We start from the raw sequence: 26,131 nt of genomic DNA on the forward strand, positions 1-26,131 counted from the left end.
CATATCCTCAGTCTCCCAAGGCTCATGCATTAAGTAAAGCTGTCACGCCTGCACTTATGTCCCTTACCCTAAATTGTATAAAGATTTCAGTAAATGTCCCACAAACAAGACCGGCTAGTGCCATACACAAAGAAAGAAAGGGGGAGCGAATGACAGAAAGAAGTCCATACCATTGGTGGTTTTAGAAAGAATGCAAGAACCAATCCAAAAATAAGGATTGTTGACAAGAAGCTGGGGAACAGAATGTAACATTCTGTGGTGCATACAAGAATATTCAGCTACATCGCAGTAACGGTTAGCTCTCTCCATTGGTTGTTTACGCCGGGCATTTACACTCTTGAGCCAGTTGTGTCTCCAAGACATTGCCTCATTACGACCCTGGCGTTGAACCATGGTGCTAATAGCACCATGGTCCATGCCGGTAACTTACCGACTCCGCCATGGCGGAATGGGGAATTACCGCCCCATTCCGAGGTTGGCGGGGCGGTAATTCCCCATGCCGCCATGGCCCTTCCCCATTCCCATTTTTGCCTCATAGGGCTCAATGGGAATGGGGAAGGCGCTAAGTACGGTGCCGCAAATTGCAGCACCGTACTTAGCACCAAGGTCCCTTTGCGGGTTGGTTTTTAACGCCTGCAAAAAGCAGACGTTAAAGTCTCCAACCCGCAAAGGGACCTCGTAATCAGGCGCTAAGGGATTACCGGTAAGGGTACCCTTACCGGTACCGGTAATCCCTTAGCGCCAAGGTTGTAATGAGGCCCACTGCCTCACATTAGTCTTTGGCCCAAAAACTAGATTTTCCAGTTCCTGAGAGCTTGGATATTTTTCCAAATCCTGGGTGCAGCTGTGATTACCAAAGTGACGTGTAGGTGTTGAACTATCCCAGTGGTTAATACACCCTGGGTTTGTAGATGAGATCATTCAGTTCATGACTGAATTCTTTATATTCTAAATATTTTGCTTCTGTACTTTAATAATCACTTCACTATGTTTTCTATCTCTGCCACCAAGTTTTCTCCAGACAACATATCAGGAAGTGTTGCTTTCCTTCCCCAATGCACATCCATGCAAAAGCACCACAATAGGTTTTAGGGTCCCCTGTTCCTTTCCTGTGGCACATGTATTGTATTTAGTTGGCCTTGTCATTGATGAATACTATTTAGGTGCTTGCCCCAGAATCATTACATGCAAACTGTTTATAACAGGATGTCCACCAGACATCATAGACGGACCAACTACCGGGAAGACAGATTCAACACCTCTGATGATCTGCTCATGACCAAAAGCCTGAACCTGCACAGAATTGAGCAACAGATATTCCAAAAAGAAATTACCACAATACAAACATTTTTGGCCTACGCCCCAAGACTTTGTATGCTACCACAAATCAACATCAAACTAGCCCCCACTCTCATCCAATCAGAAAGTAATTGAAGACCCTTCTCTTTGAGAAGCACCTTTATCATATCCCATGAGAGACAACTCCCGACCCACCACCCTAGGATATCTTCTGACTGCCATATTCTACAGCCCATACTCATACTGCAGCCCCAGCCTCCCATTCCCTATTCAGCATGGCTTCCAGAGGCGTGGCTAGGTGAGGCGCTGCGGGGGGCCATAGCCCTGGGTCTTTTGGTTGCAGCCCCAGATAGAAGCTCAGGCATTAGTGTAGCTCCAGATCGTTTCCAGACCTAGCAACACCCCTGATGGATGCACGTTCCTTGCTAGCTATGAAGGATAACTATTCCCATCCAGCCGAAATAGAAAGCTGTGAAATGATGGTGGATTGAAATGCCTGCACCTTCCCCCACCCCCCGGGTAACTGTCCAGTATGCCAACAAACAGTCCAGATTAGAGGGGAAGGTCCTAATTCACAGTGTTTTCCAATGGGGTTTTGATATTATAAAAACGCTGAATTAGGCCCTATGGTTCGACATAGTCATTGAATGTAGGAGTTCAGGTTGTACACATGATCATGTTTCTTTTAAGATCTTAAGAGTCCCAATGACAGAGAAATAAAAAAATATGGAACACGAATCTCTGAAAATCAGACCCAGAGTTGGGAGGGTGGCTAGTGGCTGTACCAACAGAGAGAGGATTGCGTGCGGATCTGTTCTAACTCCTCTGTCTCCAAGGATATACCAGGTGATTTTGGGAGCAAGATTGTATGTAGGTCACCATACAATAAATGGAGCGCAGCATAGTGGTGGAGAGGTTTGCCTCATCTGTCTATGGTCCTCATTTGTCGGTGAAGTGTTTCCTGAAGAGCCAGATCTTCATATCTTTCCTGAATCACAGGGGGGAGGTGGGGCTGACATTAGCATGAAGGTTGTTCCAGATCATGGGAGCATAGCCGGGCAATGCTTGTTTTCTTGCCATTTTTGTATCACAGTCTAGTGATATTTGGGCTCCTGATGTTGTGTAAAACCTCTTAGTGATCTTTTCATCTAGGTATGGTGGCATTGCCGACATTAGAGCTTTGTAGGTGATGGAGGATGTCTTGAAGGAGATGCACACTTGGATTGGTAACCAGTTTAGATACTTAAGATTGGGAAAAATGATACACATATCTTCAGTTGTGATATGAGGTGTGTTGCAGCATACTGGACAGCTACTAGGGGGTGATGGGGGGGCAGAGTAGTGTTTTGGACACCTGCCAGGAGGGCTTTGCCATCATCCAGCACTGGGGCCTGGATGACGTGTCTGAAGTAGGGAGCATGGATGAATGGGCTGATGTGGTGCAGGAGTGAGAGTTAGTACCATGCTGCTTGTGTCTTCTTGGTGATGTGTGCTTTGAAGGAGTGATAGCAATCAATTGTAAAACCGAAGGACTGTGCATTAGCGGAGAGTTGGAGGGTGAAGCCATTGAGGTTCAGATCAGTCAACCAGTTTGAGAGTTGGGTGTGTTTGATGGAGCCCCAGAGGAGGGTGAACTCTGTTTTGGTAGGGTTGTGTATCAGGTAGACACCTGACATGCAGGCTTGAGTTGCATAGAGGCAGTATTTCAAATGGTAAATGTCAATAAGGCAGTGACCTTCAGGTACATCTGAGTGTTATCAGAATGCTGGTGGATATTTATTTTGAATTTGACCAAGAGTGACCCCAGTGACACCAGGCCGAGGTTGAAGATGACATGGGTGAGAATGGAGTCTTGTGGGACTCTTCAGGTCACTGGGCATTGTTAGGATCTGTGGGTGCTCATGTGTATGAGCTGGTGTCTGTTGGAAAGGTAGGAGTCAAACCACAGAAGGACAGTGGCACTGAATCCCATGCAGGAGAACAGTGCATTGACTACTGCTTTATGGTTGATTGTGTCAAATGAGTCAGGAGAGGTCAGACCAGGCAGAATGGGTCCCTTTTATACATGATTAGGAGCACCTAATCAGTGACCTGAATGGTGGTGGTCCCATGCTGGATTTTGGTTGGAAGCTAGACTGGTATTCTTGAAGTAGGTTGTGTTTGGAAATGTTTTCATGTGGCTGTAGTGAAACAGTCTTCTTGATGATTTTGCCAATGACGGGTAGATGAGTGATGGGTCAGTAGAGTGCTACATCATTTGGGTCATGTGTAAGCTTCTTTAGAAAGGGTAGGATCTGGCCAATTGGCTTGAGCAAGGTGTTCATAGCATGGAGAAGAGTGAGAATCTTTTTTGTGATTTTCTTAAGGATGGGAGCTGGTTCGTTCCGGTTAGAACGCTGGCACATTTGCTACAGTCGACAACAAAGCGCTAGTCAACACTCATGTTATCCTGCACAGGATTAAATGCCACAGTTCTCCGATGGTTTGACTCTTTACCTCACCAACAGACACTAACTCGTCCACATGAGTACCAATATATTCTAACAATGCCCAGTGACATGGAGGAGGTGTCCTTCGGTGATGCAGGTATGTGTGAGAGGTCTTTCATTGTTAAGGTGTGGAGGTATGGGACATGGCAGAGTGGTTTGGCATATGTGTCTCTTGTGGGTAGGGTGTTCTCAATTTGGCAACAGATCTTGCCTGATTAACTTTCATGATTCATTCATTGGTTTAGGCGAAACTAGCAGTAAGTAAGTCCTTTGAGAAATTGAATATTGTACATTATGGCCAGTTTCATTGAAAACAATAAGACTGTCATTTAGGACAGTCATTGTACATATATGACCTCAGCTAGTAAACCATGTCTTTGGTTATTTGGTGAATACTCTTTAATTTTATTACATGTTCTTGGCATTGGTGGGGCTATTATTTTACAGTCTCACCTTTCTGAAGTCACAGCCTTCTTTTATCAAGCACTGGTTTGCACGTTTATTTTGCTTTATGTATTGTTTCGTGGTTGTAGATGCTTTTAGCATACTTGTTTTTCTACCATTAGTGATCTGATTGTGTCTTATGTAGATGTATATAACAGTATCATTATTATTATTATTATTTTATTGCTTTGTTCTGGGATTCAGTTGGTGCCATGGCAATTGCTGGCTTTGTGGGCTACTTTGACCCACTCAGCAATACTCCCATCCATAACAAAGCTGCGCTTCTGCAGTCAACAGCAAAATTGCTGCGCTGGCTCCTTGGGGCACCATTGCTTCAAAACTGTTCCTTGCTGTGACAAAAGGATGTCTGCACCATCTTGCCAAACACAAAATGGGCGAGTTGGAACAGGGAGCACACAGAAAAGGGTGCCAGTGTGTTTTGGGGTTCACCCAAAAGAAGCAAATCAAAGCAGCGCTGCTCTGCTGGTTGCAAAAACAAAAAGTTCTCATTGAAAAAGGGAATATTTCAAATTAACAAGAATCCTGCTCTGATGCTATTTTCATCTGTTTTTCCATCAAACTACTGCTATTAATAAAGCTTTGCCATGCCCATCCATACCCCATTGAGGTTCAGCAGAAGAAAACATAATCCCTGAATGACAGGCTCTTTCAACTCAAACCTGGGAAAATAAAAGAAACTAAATTTTCAGCCGCACGGGAAAAGCTTTACTTTTTGAGTTACAAAGTGTCAAAGATCAATGATTCAAAGAAACTCCAGCCTTCTGGGCCTATGTCAATGTCAGTGTATCGGTGTTCAAACAAATTGCTGCCTACAAGAAACTAACTATGGCTATAAAACAATGCGGAAGTGCAGATGCAACAGACAAACCGAATTTGCAAGAAAAAGGCCAGCAGCACTACATGTTTAAATGTGCTTTTGCAAATAAAGAAAAATACTTGTTTAAAAGTGTATGTTGGGTAAGGCCCTGCCCTTATCTAGCAATTTGAAGGGGTTTTTGCTGTGAAAGATATATGAGAGATGTTATTCAGCAGGCTTTCTTCTGATTCAGGACAATAATAAGTGAGATATGGAATTATAAAGCAGTGGTTAAATGGGGGGAAATCAGCCCAAAACAAGTGTCTGCTTGGAGGATGCTAGCAACGGAAAGCCCCTTACAGTAGATTGTCAGACACACAAGTGCGAAGTGCTACCTTGGCAGACTTCAGTCTGGGCTGGGGCGTCTTAGAATGGAAATCTGGGACACAGAGATGTGAAAAAGAAAATCACACCTCCCTGTGACTTCTGCTGGGAGTTTCAGAGCCAACTCAAGAGCAGCCTTGAAGCTATGCCCATATATGGGGAACAATACTCAACATTTGCTTCCAAAGACTATGTTATTAATAAAATGTGTAAGACTTTTATCTTTGCAACAGGAATTTGCAAAAATGTAAAAAGTTAACAGTTTAAATGTGATTTTATGGGCTTTAATTTAAGACGTTGTAGACTTCACTGCCATGTTGGGAACAGACATGGCAAAGAAGTGGATGTTCTCAGGAAAGTGTACAGGATGCCACCGTAAAATGTAATACTGATATGCCTAATAATAATCTATACACATGTATAAAGTTATAGAATTTTAAGTAATATAATTCTCACTGAAAAGTGCAAAAAACTGGTAGAAGGGAGAAACAAGGTCCTGCAACCATGAGTATTGAACTGCTATGCTCTACATAAAATATGTAATCTGCCAATGTGATTTGTTAAGGTGCCATAACTGCAAAAATGTGCCATATATGTAAAAACTCGATTGTGGCAAAATTAACTGTGGGAAGGCTTTTCACCTCATAAAATGCAACCTCATAAACTGAGACTCCTCCTCGAGGAGGCGATTAACTTAGACTGACCTATCTGAGTCTTGGAGGTAGGCCTAGCTCAGTTCTGGCCACCAATAATTCTATGATGTCATCATGCTCTATATCAGAGTTCTTCAAACTGTGGGGCGCACCCTCTCCCCCCCAGGGGGGCACGGCCGCATCCCAGGGTGCGCGCCAGAGCCCAGCATGAAATGAGTTTAAAAAAAAAAAACATTTTGTATTTTTTCTTTGAACAATTCGATTGGAGGAAATGGGAAGGGGCAGCTCACATGGTCAGACTGGGCCATGAAACAGTCTTAGGCACCAATGAAAAAATGGCTAGCAGTTGCAAATGGATATTCAGTCCTTTAGTCACAGACTGAATAGTACTCAAGGGGTTGGTTTTTGTTCTAATTTAAACAAATGGTGATATTTAAAGAATATTTATTCAGCAACAATGGCCAAAACTACTAGCTGCATAGTGAAGTAACTTCTCAAACTGGCCCACATTGGCCAAAAAAGTGGCCCATTTTGACTGGCCTACACTAGCATTTTGCATTTTTGGTACGTCATCGGCCTATTGCCCTACAGGCCAGTCCAAGCCTGCTGGTTCATCCATAATGGGTGAGGGGGGTGTCCACCCACTGGCCACCTCACCCATTATGGAGGATCCAAGGAGCCAGCCCAGTGAAACACTGAGCACTCATTCAGCTGCTTTTTCCAGCTGAGGGAGTGTTCCTGGGCTGGCTGAACTGTCAAAGGGAAACACTGTTTGCCTTTGACAGTTCATTTCCCCAGCCGCACATGATCATTGAGCCATGCAACGCTGAGGGTGTTTTGCTTCGCCGGCCTTGCATAGCTCATTGGAAATGCTGGCTCGGGCACTGCATGTATGTATGTGCGCGAGGGTGCTCCTGCGCCTCCTCGCACATACGGGCAGAGCAACCTCGAGCAGGACATTTTAGCAACCACGCCCAGGCCCCTGAAGAAGGTACGCTTATGGAGATTTATTTTTTATTTAAACGTTTATGCTTGTTTTATGGGACTGTGGTGAGAGCAGGATGGGCTGCAGCACTGGGATAGTTGTGGAATTAGGGTGGGGAGAGCCCAGGGTCTGTACTGGGAGTAGGGTGCGGTGACGGCACACAAAAGTTCATAGCGATTTCTACATACTGTCCATCTGGCACTTTTGGGGGGGCCCGGCCTGCCCAAACTTTGCTCAGGGGGGGCCCAGGCAAAAAAGTTTGAAGAACACTGCTCTATATAAAGGGTGGGTGACAGAACTCTAGGGCAGACTCGTTCCTTAATTTCCTGCGCCTGCGTTCTTGATCTTTTACTTTCATCTTGCCAGACTCCAGATCCCACTACAAATCCAAAGCAAAGCTGATTCCAGATCCCACTGCAAGGACTAAGCATTGCTGACCATTCCAGCAAGGCCTCAATCCTGAAATTCCACTAAAAATCCCAATACCCAAAGGGAGAAGCTGTGATATTCTTTTGGGAAGCATCCTGAAACCAGACCAGATTCTTGCCCACTAACTGCAAGTCCGCTGCAATCCTGCCATCCAGCTGTCCTGATTATCCGGTGACCAGACCTTTGCCCAGTTGTCTTTTGCCAGGAGAGTCCGCTATCCGGTGACCAGAATCTTTTGTGACCAGAACCTGTTGACTGTCCAAGATCCCAGATTCAAAAGTGGACTGTGAGTATCCTACATCCCATGACACATAGTCTACCCCATCTTGTCTTTTGTCTTTATTCCACTCTCTAAGCAACTCTATCCATACCCTCATAACTTGTGTAGACTGTACTAATTCTCTGTACACCCTGTTCTTCTTTTCTAGTGTTAGCGCATTTCTTTCATTCATCTTCTCGAGTAACTCCTTAGTCATATTTTGAGTAATCAAACTAATTTCCACATAAGGTTGTACGCTGGGGTACGCTCTTTAACAAAATAGTCTAAATAATTTAGTTTAAGTAAAATTTCCCTTTCTTTCAAAACCAATTTTCTCATTTTTAACTGCCTTATTTTCCTAAAAACGAAACTCATTCTACCTTCCAAATCTCTCTTACTTCACCAGCTATACCCCTCCTTTCACTTCCATATGCCAATTATATTGCAGCACAAACGTTACCTGCACATAGCATACTCTAGCTTGATGTATCCCTGCCTACTAAATTTGCAAGTATAGCCAGCCTATGTACTGTAATAGTCACTTTAGCAGCCGAATAGAAGTATAACATACCATTAACATACTTTATTGCTTATATGTTAACACTGCATACTCTACTTCACCACTAATGTTTGTTAGCCTATGCATTCAACAAGGTTGTTCCTTGCACTTGACGCTATTTTGTTGTTAGATGTGGTTAAGGCTGGCAGTATTGTAGAGGGAATTTACTTCTAACTGCGTGCTGCTAACCCAGTGAATCACCAACTCCACCCTAGACTTGCCAAGCCACTGCCTACTACCATAATGCCTGTAATTACTGTTATTTACTTTGATCAAGTAATACCTTATTCAAGGTTGTGGTCCAGAGCAGAATCAAATCCAAATGCAATAATCACTACTCTCCTACCTGAACTCCAGGGAGTAATCGCGCAAGAGCCAATACCGGAACTTCTGATGTCAAGAATCCCCATGAGACCACTGCCTCGGTCCTGTGAAATAACACTTAATCATGACAGCACTCCCAGGGAAACCCTCTTGGGGGAGAAAACCCTGGGATGAGCTGCTAGGGAGCGTGGGTCCTGTGTTCCCCAAGCCACATGTAGAGATGAACTGGTCTCAGTCTGAAATCCCCATGATGGATAACGTGGATTCCACTCTTCCACTCAGCTGAACACAAAGATAATGAGAATTACTTCAAGTGGAGGTTTTCAGAAAGTAGGAAACTGAAGCCAGAAATCTCATGGACCTACCCTAGATGGATGAAGAAGGAAATGTGGCCGTGGGAAAAGAAGTGACAGCCAGGATCCAAAATAGATGGTTGTGATGAAGTCGTGTTAGAACTTCTCAGACATGTCTCTGATGTTCTTGTGGTGATTTTGAGAATACCAAAATGTCATAAAAAATACAATGACATAATGAAGGAGAGTATCAGTGAAGAGATGGTCCATAAACCTTTGAAACACTGCAGGGGCATTTGCCAAACCAAAAAGCATCACCCGGTATTGGTAATGGTTTGCGAAAGGCATTCTTCCGTTCGTCCTCTGCTCTTATCCGAACGAGACGATAGGCTCCTTTTAGATCAAGTTTGGTGTAGAATTTTGCGCCTTTAACTGCTTCCAATATATCCAGAAATAAGAGCATTGGATATTTGTCTGGGATTGTTATTTTGTTGAGGTCGCTGAAATCGATACAAGCACGTAACTCCTTAGTATTCTTCTTCGGGATGAAAAACAAAGAGGCTGCTGCCGGTGATGTGGATTCGGTGATAAGTCCATTTTTTAAATTAGACTGAAGATTTTCACAAAGAACCTCTTTCTCTGATGCCGACAAAATATACATTCTACCAAATGGAAGTGGCTTTTCCGGAATTAACTCGATTACACAGTCATCTCTCCTGTGAGGAGGTAATTCTGTGTATTCAGATGAAGAGAATACTGACAGGAATTTTTGGTATTCCTCTGGTAAACCCGCTATATGATTGAGTGAAAGTACTGGGGATACATTTGTAGTAGTCAACACTTTTCCCATGGGGAGCCTATCATGATTCTGAATGCAAAGTTCCAAACAATACTCTGATCCCAAAAATAAGGACCCAACTGTCCAATTTATAAATGGGTTGTGTCTTTTTAACCAAGGTAATCCCAGGATCACCGGATGATGAGCCGCCCGAATAATATTTAAGGATATTGTCTCAGAATGAGAATAAATAGACATTTCTATGGGATCTGTCTGATCCTTTATTGGACCGGAAACTAAAGGACTCCCATCCACACTTTCTACCGGAATAGATATGTTCTTGGGAGAAAGGGGTATGCCATGCTTGGTTGCCAAAAGATGGATCCACTGTCCACCAGTGCTGGAATGTCCTGCAAAACTGTATCTCCAAAAGTAAAAGAGACTTATAATACCAACATGCCGACTTTCATTGATCCAATACCCGAAACGTTGGGTACCGGATCCATCAGAACTGAAGATGAGGAACCCTTTACAGATAAAAGTTCCTGAACCGTTGTTCCTCTTATGGCCGGGCGTTGGCTTTTCCTGACCTCCGAAGTGGAGTAAGTGGACATTCCTGTACAGTATGGGTATCCGCCCCACAGTACATATATAGACCCAAAGTAGGTTGGCGCGCCCGTTCTTCAGGAGTTAGAGGACCCTTAGCTGTGGCCCCTAACTGAATGGGTTCTTCTGTAGATGCTGACCTCGCCGGAGTGGTAGATTCCGGAGAAGGTCTGAAAGATCGTCCCTTCTTTTTCTCCATTTTCCGTTCCTTCATTCGATAGTCAATCTGAAGGACCAAAGCAATAGACTTAGCCAACGACTGGGGACGAGGTACCCTTGAAATCTCATCTTTGAGATCCTCGGATAGCCCTCTACGGAATATGGTTGTTAATGCTTCATCTGCCCAATGGGTTTATCCTGCAATTTGTTTAAACCGGGCAATATAAGACAACATTTCTTGGTTACCTTGTTTAAAGTCTAACAAATGTTCTTGAGGAACAAACATACTTTTAATACTATTGCAGAAGGCCGAATGTGAATCTAAGATGGGATTATTTTACGGTCACTAGAGGGGTCACCAGGGCTAATGCAGATCCCGTCATTTGGGAGATCATATATCCCACCTTATCATGGTTTGTGTGGAAATATGCCCCCTTAAGGGCAAATTGAATGGCACAGCAATCTAGAAATTCCTTTACCCAGTGTGGATTGCCATCAAACTGACCCCCTGGTATAGGACCAGGAGGTACCTCTAAACAATGTGGTGTCCATTGCCTAGACTTATTAATTGTAAATGTTGCTGTCTTAATGTATGTTGCTGTCTTAAACTAGCATTCTCTTTGCTTCAGCTGCTGTACCTCTACTGTTAAAGTCTGGACAGTAGCTATTAATTGCTGGATGTGCTGATTCTGCTGGTCCATAATTTGATCCATAATGCTTGATTATGCCAAGCAACGCACAAGATGTCCTGCTTGTGCTTTCAATGGGCGTGGCTATCTGTAATTACTGTTATCTACTTTGATCAAGTAATACCTTATTCAAAGTTGTGGTTCACAGCAGAATCAAATCCAAATGCAAAAATCACTACTCTCCTACCTGAACTCCAGGGAGAAATCGAGCGAGTGCCAATACCGGAAATGCTGATGTCAAGAATCCCCCTGAGACCACTGCCGTGATCCTGTGAAATAACACTTAATCACAACAGCACTCCCAGGGAAACCCTCTTGGGGGAGAAAACTCTGGGCTAGGGAGCGTGGGTCCTGTGTTCCCCAAGCCGCATGTAGAGATGAACTGGTCTCAGTCTGAAATCCCTGTGATGGATAACGTGGATTCCACTATTCCACTCAGCTGAACACAAAGATAATGAGAATTATTCAAGTGGAGGTTTTCAGAAAGTAGGAAACTGAAGCCAGAAATCTCTTGGACCTACCCTAGAAGGATGAAGAAGGAAATGTTGCTGTGGGGAAAGAAGTGACAGCCAGGATCCGCCTCTCTGGCAATTCTAGTATTAAAGCATAGAATGAATTTCAAATGGAAAGAATTTCTAAATCCAAAGTAACCCCCTACTGAAAGCAGACTCACAAACCAGGCAACTTCAGAGCGAATGAAGAGGCAGTTGGTGATGGATTGTGGGAGATGTAGTTCCTCCAAACCGAAGCCTCTGGATTCCCACCTAATCAATCACAAAGAGACGAGCGCCGATGAAGATCTAAAATATAGGTCACCTCCCTCTTTACGTACATATAGAAGGAATCTAAGGAAACCTACACGCGCTTCTACAGAAAGGACCGGAATAACGTGGGGAAAACAACTGCCGGTTAAGAGCGGTCGGGAAACATACACTCCAATGATTGGGTGGCCATTGCGTAAGTAGTCTCTCTGGATCAGAGAAAAGGTTAGAATATGGAAAGGTAGTCAAAGAACAGAATTCGAGCACAAGATAAGAGTGATTTCCTGAAGCGAACTCACGGAGCGTGGTGAAGTCTCTAGTAGAGTAGCTACGCGCTGTGTCTTTCGTCAGCTCTCCGCATATACTGTTTGCTTCCTCAATGGGGGTGGTTTCACCCGGAAGTCCTGCCCTCTCTGCCACGGTACACACTAGCCTGCTACAGTAGGCTACTCGGAAAGCCATGCTGGAAAGAGCAGATAATTCCGCACTCGTAGACATATCATGATCCATTGCTGACAGAATCATGACAATGCCAGAAATTGTGTTGAACTAATGTGCTAGCGATTACCCAAATATCACTGTGGCCTGCCACTAGATATAGTTATTTCCCTTGAGGATGGAATGTTCATCAATTTCCTCTACCTGACCACTCTCTGGTCCACAAAGGTATTAATAAATTACCCACCACAAGTTATGACCACTACAATGCTGTACTTTGATAAGAGCCTAACAGCGTTCACCCTTGATACTGACCATCGATCAGCAAAGTTACCTGTTCCCAAACTTACCCTAACAAGTACCCCATGTAACACTATAAGTAGAAATGCCAAACTACAATCCATACTACCTAAAATGTATGAACCTCTTGCTAGACTTGTTACTGCATCCAGCAATAGCAGAGACTCCCAATTGACTGCCACCAAACTAAACACCTCCTCTACAAAGGTAGACACTAACCACAACAGCTCTACCAACAAATACCGCAAACCAAGTACTAGTCGAACCAAAAAAAATAGATGTGTCAGCCCCTCGACACATAAACCTAACACCTCTCTCAAGGGAGCTCTCATTAATGCCAGATCATTAATAGCCCATGCCAACGAAATTGCTGAGCTCATCCAAATAGGTGATTATGACTTCCTAGCCATAACAGAAACATGGCTTCACCAAGCGGCTGGCTCTGCCCTGATGCTTGCTTTGCCCCCCAAGTATAATATTATCAGAGAAGAGAGAACCAACTCTCGAGGAGGAGGCATAGCCATTATTGCAAAAAACAACCTTACCATAAAGATAGAAACAGCATTGCATACCAAATCTTGCGAATCCTTAACTCCAAAACTTTTAACATCATCCTCTCAATCCATCAATATACACCTTATCTACAGGCCACCAGGCCCCATCAGAACTTTTGAAAAGGATATCTCTATGATCCTCTCAAATAACCTAAAAATCTCATCCCAAGCTATCTTACTAGGAGATCTGAATTTAGGCTTTAATGACCACAAAGACTTGCAAGTGACTAATATATCTAATGTCCTCAAAGAACTTGGATTTACCCAAAGAATTTCACAACCCACCCATGAGAAAGGCCGAACACTCGACTGGGTAGCTGACCATAATTGTAATATATTTTTTACCGCTGTCAGCCCACAAATTTGGCAGACCGTGCGCTAATAGCATTCCTCATAAATGAAAAAAACACCCAACCCAGGAAAACATACTAGCCCCCCCATGCCGACGAGAAATAAAAAAAGACATAACTACTGGCAAACTGCTATCACTAATCCTCCCAACCCTAAACACTCTACCTGACTCACTAGACCCTACATCTCTAGTGAACGAATTCAACTCAACCATGACCAAAGCCTTGGACACCATTGCCCATTGAAATTGAGAAAAAGCAAACCTAGAGCACACCTAAATGCCTGGTTCACCCCATGCCTCAAGTCACTAAGGAAAGAAAAACGCAGGTGGGAAACCTCTTGGAGACTGACTCAATCAGAGTTCAATAAAGTAGCTCTCATCAACGCCTCCAACAAATACAAAAGTGAAATACGGAGAACAAAAAAAGATAGCTTTGACAACAGAATAATGCAGGCAAAATCTGGTAATAAAGAGTTATTCATTATACTAAAGGAACTGGAAAACCAAATACCAGCACCTGACAACTGTGATAAAAATAAAAAGTGGTGCACCATTATCCAAAAAGCGCTGAATGATAAAATTGCTACCCTCCAAATCAAAATAGAAAGAAAAAACATTCCTCCCTCTACCAATCAAAGAGACAAACTACCCACCACCCCTAAACCTGAACTAAGATTCAACTTCACTAAAGTAACTATCCTAGAGAATGAGAAAATAATACTCTCGCTCAAACCGTCAAACTGCAGAGGTGACATCTGCCTAGCTCAACTTATAAAAGATACTGCAAGAGATTTATCACCATTTATATCCAAACTCATTAATGCTTCCTTTTCATCAGGCATGATACCATATAACCTTAAACACTCTTGTGTCCTCCCGCTCCTCAAAAAGCAAACGTTAGACCCGGCCAGTCTGACAAACTACAGGCCGATTACAACGGTGCCATTTCTGTTAAAAATACTCAACAGAGTGGCTTACCTACAGATCCAAAGATTCTTGGAGCTACATCAACTCATAGGTACCAGGCAATCAGGTTTTAGACCACAGCACGGTACTGAAACTGCACTTATCGATCTCAAAACCCAAGTCGACGAGTTGAGAGACCAAGGAAAAACTGCCCTACTCCCCCTACTGGATCTCTCAGCAGCGTTTGACTTGGTGGACCGCAAAGTGCTATGTACTCACCTAGAATCGGCTGCTCATTTCTCCTCACATGCCGTAGCATGGATCAAGTCTTTCTTAAGTGAAATAACCACGAGGGTTTTCTCTACCATAGCGGCAGCTAACCCTGTATCTATTACATGTGGCATACCCCAGGGTTCCTGCATCTCTCCCACCATGTATAATATTTTCACTAAGCCCCTGTTTGATGACCTGGACCTTCTAGGTGTCACCTACACTAACTATGCAGATGACACCCAGATTCTCATCCCACTTTCGGGGGTTTATGAACAGGATTTGGCCTTAGTGAACAGGATATACCTCATCATCCAGGCATGGATAGCCCGTCACGGTCTATGCCTGAATGATGATAAAACGGAACTCATCATACTGGGGACCACACAAAATATCAACAAAACTAAACCCTGACTACTCCTCCTTTGTTATAGATGGCAATACCATTAAAGTAGTGAAAGAGGTAAAAACACTAGCAGGCTAATTCATAGAATCCAGCGCACAAGTAGCGCACGCGGCTGGCGCACAGCGTGCGCCTGCGATAGTCTGCGCCAGGCACGTGCGCTAAAACAGATTTCCGCGCACAGCGTATTCATGGATTTCAAGCTCCCAAACCAGCCGTGGCGCAGAGAATCGCAGCGAGCCTGCAGCAGCGCCAGTAACGCCCCCAAGAACGCCCTCGCGCAAGGAAAAGCCATCAAAATCGCTAAATCATCGCTAAGGGCTGCGCTAACCCTGGACCACTTCACAGGGCAGGCAAACAAGGAAAGCAAAGCGGGCAATCTTCAAATCATGAGTACGCGGGAAGTACTACACGCGACTAGGCAGGGAACGTGAATTACAGGGGTACGCGGGAATCACCACACGCGAACAGCCAGGGTGCGTGTATTACAGGGGTACGCGTGAAGTAGAACACGCGATAGGCCAGGGAACGTGTATTACAGGGGTACGCGGGAATCACCACACGCGAACAGCCAGGGTACGTGTATTACAGGGGTACGCGTGAAGTAGAACACGCAATAGGCCAGGGAACGTGTATTACAGGGGTACGCGGGAATCATCACACGCGAACAGCCAGGGTGCGTGTATTACAGGGGTAGCGGGAAGTCCAACACGCGATTGGCCAGGGTACGTGTATTACAGGGGTACGCGTGAAGTAGAACACGCGATAGGCCAGGGAACGTGTATTACAGGGGTACGCGGGAATTATCACACGCGAACAGCCAGGGTGCGTGTATTACAGGGGTAGCGGGAAGTCCAACACGCGATTGGCCAGGGTACGTGTATTACAGGGGTACGCGTGAAGTAGAACACGCGATAGGCCAGGGAACGTGTATGACAGGGGTACGCGGGAATTATCACACGCGAACAGCCAGGGTGCGTGTATTACAGGGGTAGCGGGAAGTTCAACACGCGATTGGCCAGGGAACGTGTATTACAGGGGGACGCGTGAAGTAGAACACGCGATAGGCCAGGGAACGTGTATCACAGGGGTACGCGGGAATTATCACACGCGAATAGGCTGGGTGGGCCCTCACAGGTGTACCCTGTACACCCTCCACGGCCCCTGCAGGCAGCCCACAAAACAGTGGACTACCCTGCACACCTGATCATGTCCCCCTGCACCCCCATCCACCAGGGGCACCCTCCACCAGGCCCCCACCCATGTCTCCCACCACCCCCACCCCCCAGCAGTGCAGGGGCACCTGCCATCAGGCCCCCACCCATGTCTCCCACCACCCCCACCCCCCATCCACCAGGGGCACCCTCCACCAGGCCCCCACCCATGTCTCCCACCACCCCCACCCACCAGCACTGTGGGGCACGTGGCCAGCAGGCAGTCAGGCAGCAGCAGATGGCAGGTGGGAGCGTGCTCAGGGCTCTGGGGGACTTTAATTTGGCCTCTTGGCCAGGAGCGTGGTCTTTCGTGTTTGAACGCGTGGACAGCCTGATAGGGAGTGATTTTGCACGTGAAAACCCCACACTCAGCGAATCGCGCGAAAAGCCGTCCCCAGCATATGTGCGTCAATAGTTACCTGCACGTGCAGTGTCAAAGCGTGTGATTGGTGAAAAAGGATCTACACGCAGGAGTGACAAAGCGTGTGATTGGTGAAAAAGGATCCACACGCAGAAGTGACAAAGCGTGTGATTGGTGAACATGGGCCAAGCACGTACACGCCGTAAGTGACGCTGTACGTGTGGGCCTGTATAAAAGGTAGTGTTGAACACCATTTCCTTGTACGTGCTTTTCGTGGAGAGCGAGTGGGTGAATTCTGTACTTCTTGTCGTTTCACACGCGATTGACTTCACGGCGTTTCCAGTTCGTACTCCCTGTTACCTCTGACAGCTTTTTCTCTTTTTCCTCTAGTACTGGTTTACCTGGGCCTGTTCCCTCAAACAGTGTCCCCTTCTACTGTTGCCCTGTCTCCTCAGACAGCGTACACATCTTCTTTTGGCGGGGGTGTTGCCAACCAAACGTGCTCATTTTTCACGCTCTTTTACCTGGCAGACGGTGAGTCACGCACGTATCTAACTTCTGTGCTTGCCCCGTGTGTAGCCTACCCCTTCAGAGGTCATTCTAGGCTGCGTGTGACACGCATACGTTCATTGTGTTACTGGATGCCACAGCGTAGTGCAGGGTTTTCCATCAGCACACGTGGTCTAGGAGGGGTATTGTGCACGTTCCTTAACTTTTTTGGGGTGCCTGTGCGTTGCGTGACCCGTCATCTTTCCCCAGGGGTGTCATATAGCCTTGCCACTGCACTAGGGTACGAATACCATCTGGTACCCAACCCCTTTGACACCCAATTGCCCAGGACAATTGTGCACACCGGCTCCCATACGCACAATACCATCAGTGCCATGGTTGGGAGGCGTGCAAGCCGTAAGGGTGGCAAAGGTGGCCGAGCCACACGTGGTGGCCGTGGAGGATCCACTAGGGGACGTGGTTGTGACTTGCAGGGTGCCCCTGTCCCCCCCAGTCTGGAGGACCAGTCAGGGACACCCATGCCCCCCACCCCACCCCCCCCCAGTTGAGAGTCATGTGGCTGATACCAACCCTGATCAGCCCTTGTCGGACCAGGCCATTGTGGCACCAGACCTGTCCGAGGGTGATCCCATCGCTGACATCCAGGTCAGCAGGTCCACTGCACGTGCACCGGTGCACATTGGTGTCATCAGGGCACGCGCATCTATGCCAGATAGGTCATCTGCTGGCCCCCGTAGCCAGGGTGTGGCTCCATCCACCCCACCTCTCATACACCCTGCCAAGACTGTGTCGGTCCAAGTTCATGCACCTCAGATCAGGCCTGACCCCATCCCACTACCCCCAATGCCTGCACCTACTCCCATGCTGAGTGGGCAATCCCACACACCCAGTACTGAGTCCACCACGGCTCCTGCCCCTAGTGTCCACAGCGGCGTAGGACACTCTGGATCCCCACCCCCTTCCAAGCGCAAGAGGAAGAGTGCACGTCCGGCACAGGCTGATGCACCAGGCACGGCTGCACAGTCCGGCCCATCAAGGAAGCCAAGCTTCACAGACGCCGAACTGAATGCACTTGTTCAGTATGTGTCAGATCATGATAGGGAAATGGTCATCGTTGCAGGGTCCAAGACCACACATGCCAGACGCCAGGCACACTGGCAGACCATTGCTGACAGAATAAGTGCCCTTGGAGTAGTGAGGCGCACAGCTAGTGATTGCCAGAAGCGCTGGAATGACCTTAAGCGCAGGGCAAAGGATAAGCTGGCCTCAAGTCATGCCGCAACCTTGGTGACTGGAGGTGGGTCCCCAGCACAGGAAATAGAACTCACACCACACGAGTCCGTAGCTGGATCCTACGTCACCGAGGGACAACTCCAAGGTGTGGGAGACCTCCCTGATTACGAGGCATCATCCGGTGAGTGCACATGCATGTGTGTATTATCCATGTGCATGGTGTGTGTGTGAAGCATTCATGTTGGGTGCCTGTCAAGGGGGTGTGTGGCAGAGTTGATAGTGGCACCCATGTGCCCGATCCAGTATGTTCAGTGCAACACCATCTGCCCACAGCACTATCCCTACTGGCAACAGTGCACATATGGCCCGACACCATGGAAGTTGCCCTTGAATTGTCATTTTGTCACTACATTGTTGCTCATACTCCCCTGTCTATTCATCTGATGTCTTACATACCATTCCTATACTTTCCCCCAGCCATTCAAGTTTCATCTTCACATGCCTGACATGCAATGATACCACATGCTAATGCGTCCTCTGTATATAAATGCCAACCAACATGCTGTCATACTGTGGATGTTGCCTTGACATCCACCTCCTACCTGTGGGCTTTGGTACCGTCTGGTTTCGAGCCCCATTCCCTCACACTCCATGCTGCTCTTCATGGTCTATCTTCCATGACTTCTACAGTTCAGACCATCGTGCCCTACTCACGACACCTGCTTGCCAAAAGTCAAATGAGGGCACCCTGCCCTCCAATGCGACCCACCCTATTGCTGACCAGTGCATCTGAGCCTACTCAAAGCTAACTCTCACTGACATCTGCTCATACATGCCTTTGCCTGTCCCATAGACCCTTCACATGGTCCCTGTCCTCTCTCCTTGCTCCTCTTCCACCATCAATGGTGGGACCCGTTGGGGTGTACTCCTGGCCTCCTTCCAATCCTCAGAGGCCACTATTGATGTGCATGGTAATGGGAGCGTCCCAGTCCAAGGCCCTTAGGCCAACCTCAATCTCCTTGAAAAATGCTACCCACATCTCATCAACTTCCTTACCTCTCCTGCTGTCCCCCCTCCTCTCTCCTCATCAATCCTGCACTGCCTCCCTGCACCCTCCCATGAACCTTCTCCGCCTCCCACTCCAACTCCTACACATGCTGCACTCCTGATCTCTAGCACTCCCCGTAAGTCCTACAAGGCTGTCAACCTCCTCCACAATTACACTCCTTTCACTGCGGCTGCATCAGGCATTCCTCCGATATCTGTCACTTACATGAGGTTATGCACCTTGACATCCTTGGTCTCATGGAAACATGTCTGACGGCCAGCTCTGTCTGCATCCTTCACACACTCCTACCTGATGTTCAGGAGACCCTCTCCTTGGCCCGCCACTACTGTGCAGGGGGGGTGTGCCCTTGGCTTCCCTGAGGGTATTCCTGCCACTGTCACTCCTACTTAGACCTACTCCACTCTGGAATGGCTTGTGTGACGTCTCTCTCCACCACACCTTGACATTCTCAAACAGTGCGTACTGTGTCTGGGAAAACTGGTCAAATGTACTACTTCCTTTCTGAGTGTCCTCACCTCTCCTCCTCACTCATGTCCCCAGACACAGAAATCCTCATCCTTGGTGCTGTACGCATCCACCTGCATGCTTGTTGACGCCCCCACGTGACCTTTCTGTGACCTCAGCAACTCCCTCTCACCCTCTAGACTCCCGTCTGTCCCTACTCATTCTGCAGGGCACACTCTTGATGCTCTGATCTCATCTGACTTTCCCCTCTCCGTCCATCTCTGCACTCCTCTCTCCTGGAGTGATCACATTCTCCTCTCCTCCCAGCTCACCCTCACCACCCCACAGGCAAAGCCACCCTCACCACTGTCACACACCTTCTTGGTATTCCGACCCATGAAGTGTGTGTCAGTCGAGGCTCATGCTGCCAAAATCTCCCCCCCATCCAGCTCCCCCTTAGGCTCACTCCCATCCTGACAGGGCCCACTCCATGCTCCACTCCATGTCAGGTACACTGGATGTCTTTGCCACGGTCATGACCACCTGTCTGAAGCCCCATGCCAATGCAGAGTCCTGGCATGACTCGGATCTTGTGAACCCAAACCACAGGTGCCGGGTGGCAGAGAGGGAATGTCCTGCATCATGGCCATCCTCTGGCAAACTGGCCTGCCACATGCTCCAAAGGCAATAGCGCCTCACCCTTTTCACCAAGATGAGATCCCCAATCCAAGGGCACATATCTGCGGCATGTGACAACTCTGCAGGACACATAGAAATCTGCAAGGACCTTGCCGAGCCAGATGCAGTGTGTACCTCCCCTGTCCCCTCCGAGCCCACAGCACTGCATGATTGACTCTGTACCCCTATAGGCCACCCCCCCAGCACTTGTCTGCGCCTAACACCATCTGCCCTTGACGTCAAGTCCTACTTACCTTGTACAGCACTTCCAGCCGCCACTTCCCCTTGCACTTCATTGTGCCACCCACCCCTGCACTTGCGTGACATGAATGACACCAGCACCAGTAGGATTGTTGACTGGCATCCCCTTCTGCCCCACCACCCCTCAGTGCTCCGCTGTACCTTCATACATTTCTGGACCGGTGCTTCACGAATGCAATATGAATCCTTTACAGGTGATGGGGAGGTGGAATCACATTGTTTACTGCATTTTGTTGATGTAGACAAGGCACTGTGCATCGTGGCCTATTTGGACTAGCAGATCCATGTACAACATGTATACTTATTGAAGTGACGATGCAATGTCAGGACCAGAGTGGTTGAAATCCAAAAAACTCGCCCTCCTCTCCCTCTTCACTTGGTGGCTATGTCACATGCCATGTGTGTGATGGCATGTGCCTTTGACATGGCAATCACCGGCCAATGTGTGATGGCAGTGCTAGGCAGCATGGTGAGCAGGCGTTGCTCTCCAATCTGTACATTGTATGCCCTGAGCCTCCCCTACAGACCCAGTGATGGTGAATGCATAGGAGGTCTCCCAGTCATGTGGGACATGTGTCGTAGAACTACTGCCTCTGTTGTTCATCAGCCCTTGTTGCATGCCATGGTGCTAATGCCTGTTTCCATTTTTCTCTTTCATGTCTTTGCAGGGGACGAAGCACTTGTTGATGCTGGGGATGTGGTGGTTGAGCCGTCCCAGGAGGGCAACCCGGGCCGACCTACCACAAGTGAGGGACGTGGTGTGTTTGTGGGTGAAAACCCACAAGTGCTGCAGGTCGTGCTGTCGAGGGGTGTCTCTGGGGGTTCCTCCCCCGAGCAGTATTCAGGTGTAGACTCGGAGGATGACACCTATGTGCAGTCGCAGGTGAGTGTTCTTGGGAGAGAATCTCCTCTGTCCGACCCACCTGCAGCCGGGCCATTGCCCTCAATGGGGATGTCAGTGTCGGCAGATCAGCCTCCGGTGGTTACGGATGCAGGGCCACACCACCCAATCTCTGATCCTGTTCCTGGGGCTGCAGATCAGAGAGGGAATGCAGTCCTGCAGCCTGAGGCCTTGCCAGCACAGCAAGGCGCAGTCCGCCTTGCCCCAGGCAGGTGTGGTGCCCGTCAACGTGGTGGCCGTATGCCACCTGGCAATACCGTTTGGGAGCAATCCATCTACGGTATGGCCACCCAACAGGCAGCATCATCCGAGATGATTGCACAGGCCATGGATAGGGTGGCCACTTCCATTGTCCCCCCAGAAAGGCTGATGGAGCGACTGGAGCAGGCTACAGAGTCCATCTGCCAGGCACACAGGGAGGATATGTTGGCGTCCAACATGGACAGGCGGGCGGCACTGGCGACTCTGCGGGAATCACTTTCCATGGAGTCCCAGCGCCACAGGGAAGGCCTGAGGGAAGAACTCCGTCACCTCAGGTCGACCCTGTTAGAGCTTGAGGCTTCATCCCATAGAAGGACAGAGGAGCAGCTGGAGCGTCTGACATGGACGCTCTCGGCCGAGATGCAGGCAACTCGTGCGGAGGTCAGGTCATCCCGGGAGTTACTGCATGGGGACCTCCGCATGATTATAACCCAGAACCAGAACTACCAGACCCGCCTGCTTGCAGCCATGGAGGAGCAAACTCGTGCTTTGCGTGGGCTGCCTCCCATTGTCACACCATCTTCTGAGGCAGCTCCCCCACCTCCAGAGTCAGCTGCAGGGTCTGGCCAGAGCCATAGCGACTCATCTCCCACAACAGAGTAGCCGTGTGGGCCACGAGCCTATGGGGTGTTTTCGTTTCCCATGATCCACACAGGTGGATTGTGGCGTGCATCCTGTCCTCGGACCTCATAGGTGCCCCCCCCCCCCCCCCCGCCGGCCCTTTCATGGCCATTTTTTCTCTATTTTATTTTTATTTTGCAAGAGTGTTGCCTTGTGTGGGTACCTGGGCATACACTGTATTGTGGCTGGGCACATGCAGGCTTGTCCTGAGTTTGGTTTCGATGCTTGGGTAGCAGACATCCACACCCCTCCTGCTTCTGTTTCCATGGGCTTGCAAAGGGTGTGCCCAAGTGACATCAATTTACACGGTGACATTGGACTCCCATGAGCTGTTGGCCAGTCCATAGTCAATACTGTGTAGACATTCATAGTGTTCATTGTTGTTGCACCTAACTATGCATGATGGTTTGATATGTGCCTCTACTTACATATGTTGCTCATGTTTTGCAGGTATTTCACACAGATCTTCACAAGGGCATACTCTCTGGAGTGAGACTACATGTCGGTAGATGTGCACTGACACTTTTGCATGGCGCCATCACTGTACATCTGGACGGTGAGGACATACCAGCAGAATCAGGTAATGAGACTACCATTGATTACATGCATTGTGTCTTGTTTGGGTGGGCTTCAGGGTGGGTTGGTGTGTAATTTGATTGAAATTACTCTTACACAGGTGTGTAGTAGTGGCTCCAGGTCCGTTAGCTGCTCAAGTGCGGCTATGTTCCATTTGGGGCACTGCTATTTGTGACACTGGTGTCATGTTGTGATGGCCAGTTTGTTTGCTGTCACATACCATGACATGGTGTCCTCAGTGGCGGGACTGTGAAGGGAATGGGTGACATGGCAATGTTGTCATGTAGTGAATCGCCTGTGGCAATGCATATTAGATTGATGGAGTTGTGTCTTTGCGTTGTGATGCATTGCTGGTGTATGTGTAGCTAGGGGTGCACACATATTGACACTTCCATGTTAACAATCTCAGGCTGATGTGTATCTGACAGTTTATTGTCAAGTAAATTTCAGACATTGTCAGGTAGTGTCATCATTGATTGTCAGATGGTATGTGCCAGAGCAGTGTGCACTAGCCAGCACTGTGATTCCTAGGTGAAGAAGTTGGCCACCAGTTGCGTACGGGCTGCCTCCCCCCGTGCCCTTTCCCCTCCCATGCGCAGCGGGCGTGCATGTGGTTGTGGATGTGGGGGCACCACCATGTCCACGGGCAGGCCCCGGCGTGTTGCAACGTTGTGCAGGACACATGCTGCCACTATGATCCTGCACACTATTCGGGGAGCATATAACAGCTGCCCGCCAGAACGGTCAAGGGAGCGAAAGCGTGACTTGAGCACTCCGAATGTGCGCTCCACTATGCCCCGTGTTGCAATGTGGGCTGTGTTGTACCTTACCTGGGGTGGCGTGGTGGGGTTCCGGATTGGGGTCATCATGTGGGGGCTGATAGGGTAGGCACTGTCCCCTGTGGAGGTGGTGATGGGTATCATTAGTGGTGTTGTGTCATGACCCAGTATCTGACATGCATGCATGTGCAGTGGCATTCATGCTCACCAAGCAGCCATGTATCTCCATGCTGTCCAGCCTCTAGGTCCCGGCATAGGGTAGACATTCTGTAGATGAAGCTGTCGTGGGTGGACCCTGGATAGTTGGCATATACTGATGTGATTATTCCCTTGGCATTGCATACAACTTGCACGTTGATGGAATGCCAGTGCTTGCGGTTTCTATAGATGTGCTCTGTTGCCCTGGGTGGACGTAGAGCCACATGTGTGCAGTCAATTGCACCAAGCACTTTGGGGAATTGAGCCACACCATAGAATTCCTGGATGCACGTCCGCCTTTCTGCATGAGTCCTGGGGAGATATATGTGCCTGCGGACTGATGGCCGTGCAGTGATGATGTTCAAGACCTGGTGTAGGCAGCGTGACTGCGTGGCCTGTGACACACCACCCACTATGGCACTTGTCCGCTGAAAGGATCCAGTGGCCAAGAAGTGCAGTACATTCAGGACCTTCTGCAGGGGGCTGAGTGCTTGGGAGCACAGGGTGGGTGATGTGAGGTCATCCTCCCACTCACTGACCAGGTCCAGTATGATGTGTGCTGGAAACCTGTACCTCCCATACACCTGGTCATCAGGCATCCCGAATAGGCTGGTTCTGGGTGTGAATATTCTGGCCCTGACTCTCCTCCTCCTCCTCCTTTGGTAGCCCACTGCCACTGCTGCTAGGAACGGTATGTTCATCCTGGCATCTGGCTTGTTTATTGAAAAGTGCGCAAATTAATGCCTTGCGCGTGTTGTAGGCGAGCGTGTGAGCCTCGCACCCCTGGAATCGAGTTCCCACTCCAATCGCGTGTGGAAATTCCCACGCAGCAGGCATACAGGTGCGCTGACGTACTTGCTTGTGTAAGTGGCCGCGCACCCCTGAAATACACGTACTTATGCCAATGGCGTGTACGCGCACTTTTGCCCAATTACACGCGATGAAATACACGTACATAGGCCAATGGCGTGTACGCGCACTTTTGGCCAATTACACGCGATGAGATACACGTACATAGGCCAATGGCGTGTACGCGCACTTTTGGCCAATTACACGCGATGACACTCTGACGTGCAGTATTTCCGCGTGTGCTCCGTCTTCACGTGCTGAGTGGGGAACGCCCGTGCGGATCACGTCAGACGCGCTTACGCGATGAGGGACTCTGGTCCAATAGAATCGCGTATGCGTGCTGACGCACTTACGCGCTAAGGGCCTTTCCTCGGATTTCACGCTGACGTGCAGGAATTTCACGTGCCAAATCACTCCGTATCAAGCTGGCCACCCGAAAACACACGGAACACCACGCTCCTGCCCCGAAGGCCGAGTTACTGCCCCCCCAGTGCCCTGAGCAGCCTCCCACGTGCTATCTGCTGCTGCCTGCCTGCCTGCCTGCCTGCTGCCACCGTGCCCTGCCATTTGGTGCCTGCACATCAGCCATCTGCAGGGGTCCAGTTGCTGTGTCCACCCCTGCTGGAACTGAAGACTCCCAACTGGGATTACATCGCTCCACAGCCCAGCCCCAGGACCCAGTTGCCCACCCACACCTGCCTCTGGGGTTGCCATGTCGGGCACTTCTACATCTGGCACCAGTGGCAACCCCAGGCCAGAGGGGCAGAGGGGCACCAGCTTCACTGCCACCGAAGTTGGTGTCCTGGTGGAGCATGTCCTGGGGCAGTATGATGCCCTCTTTGGATCGTCCCGCGCCAGCAAGGAAGGACGGGAGAGGATCTGGGCCGACTGTGTGGTTGCCATCAACGCGGAGGGGGTGGCAACCCGCAACGTCTTGAAGATCAAGAAGCGCTGGGAGGACTTGAGGTCCAGGACCCTTGTGAAGGCCCGGCGCATCGTGGAGGGGGGCCGGGGCCACATGAGTT

At 48.5% G+C, this 26,131-nt stretch overlaps 1 protein-coding gene across 1 annotated transcript in view; it reads right to left on the reverse strand.

Moving 5' to 3' along the window:
• The window catches only part of KLHL29 (kelch like family member 29), a 1,453,205-nt gene that overhangs the window by 546,169 nt on the left and 880,905 nt on the right, over positions 1-26,131 (reverse strand). The gene's annotated exons all lie outside the window — the stretch shown is intronic.

Source organism: Ambystoma mexicanum, chromosome 4p (assembly GCF_040938575.1).
Source record: "Ambystoma mexicanum isolate Mex_15411 chromosome 4p, UKY_AmexF1_1, whole genome shotgun sequence".
Taxonomy (NCBI): domain Eukaryota; kingdom Metazoa; phylum Chordata; class Amphibia; order Caudata; family Ambystomatidae; genus Ambystoma; species Ambystoma mexicanum.